The following is a 1,507-nucleotide window of genomic DNA, read 5'->3' on the forward strand; positions in this document are numbered from 1 at the left end:
CTGCAACTTGGTATGTATAAGATATATAAAATCAATCGCATAGTCATGAAGAAGAATTTGGGCTATTGGAAAAGGGGCGTGGCACCTCCCATATAAACCGAATTTTTCAAACTGCATATCTCTGGAAGTGTCCGTGGTGTAGTAATGGATTTGGTATGGAGATATATAAACTAAATCGCATAGTGATGAATGAAAATTGGGGCTATTGGATAAGGGCGTGCACCTCTAATACAAACCGGATTTATCATACTGAATATCTCTGGAAGTGTTCATGGTAGATTACTCGAATATGGTATAGAGATATATGAAATCAATCGCATAGTCATGGAAAAATTGGAGCTATTGGAAAAAGAGGCGTGGCGCCTCCTATAAAAACCGAATTTTTCATACTGCATATCTCCGGAAGTGTTCTGGTAGAGTACGCGAACATGGTATGGAGATATATGAAACCAATCCCATACTCTTAGAGAAAATTTGGGCTACTTTATAAAGGGGCATGGCGCCTTTTAAACGCACTTAAGCTATTACGTATCTTTGTATGGATATACACTTTTGCTGGGTTATTTAAGATGGCAATGGAAATATGCCTTCTGACAACCACCAAACCGTAAGACTAGAAGATAAATTCGTCGCTGAAAATCATGAACGTGAACTGTTGGTGAAAATATTGGACCAAAACGTTTCAATTACGGTTGCCAGACGTACTGATTTTATCAGTGTTTAATCTTCCGATTAAAATGATGTGCGCGCCCTAATACTATCTCCGATTCATAGTTGCCTTCTCCCTGCTGTATTTTGGTTACTGCAAAAGAAAGTGGAGAAAGGAAAACACTCCAAAATCAACAGTCAACGCGCGCACACGGGAAAGCGGCTATCGAAAAGTTCAACGAAAAAAACATACACTTATCTTTTCATATGTCCTTATATGAATATATTTTAATTATTAACAAGCGGGCCCATGCGCAGACTGCGCAGACAGAAATACACAGTAAACTCATCCCTCTTTGTAGCCACAGATAAAATCAGACTGTTCTAATAGTTCGCGGAAATAGTAAACAGAATTATTCTTATAAACCCCTTACTTTTATTATACATATATTACAAAGCATGAATGAGATTTATAGTACATCAGAACTTATACTTATTAGGTACATAAAAACATATTACAAACTGACTGATATATGTATGAGTGTCATGAGTTGAGGGAAACATGGTGTTACTTACAATATGTCTTTGTATACAATATTTGAGGTGAAAAAATATTCAGAATTAACTTTTTGACTAAATATTTTTTTAACAGAAACAATAATATCTGAGCTAAGGGAGCGGTGCGAGAGAGACAACTGTCAGTTTATCAAACTTTTAATTATTGAATTATGTGTGCGCTTATCATTGTCGTCTACGGTGTATACGATACTGCAGTCACAATAGTGCTTCAGTACAAAATGCCTTTAGTGTGGCTTAACAATGGTAAATTATTATTATTTTTTTTTTTTTTTTTTTTTTT

The sequence above is a fragment of the Rhagoletis zephyria genome, unplaced genomic scaffold (genome assembly GCF_001687245.7).
Source record: "Rhagoletis zephyria isolate East Lansing unplaced genomic scaffold, Rhagoletis_zephyria_1.1 Rzeph_scaffold_00693, whole genome shotgun sequence".
NCBI lineage: Eukaryota > Metazoa > Arthropoda > Insecta > Diptera > Tephritidae > Rhagoletis > Rhagoletis zephyria.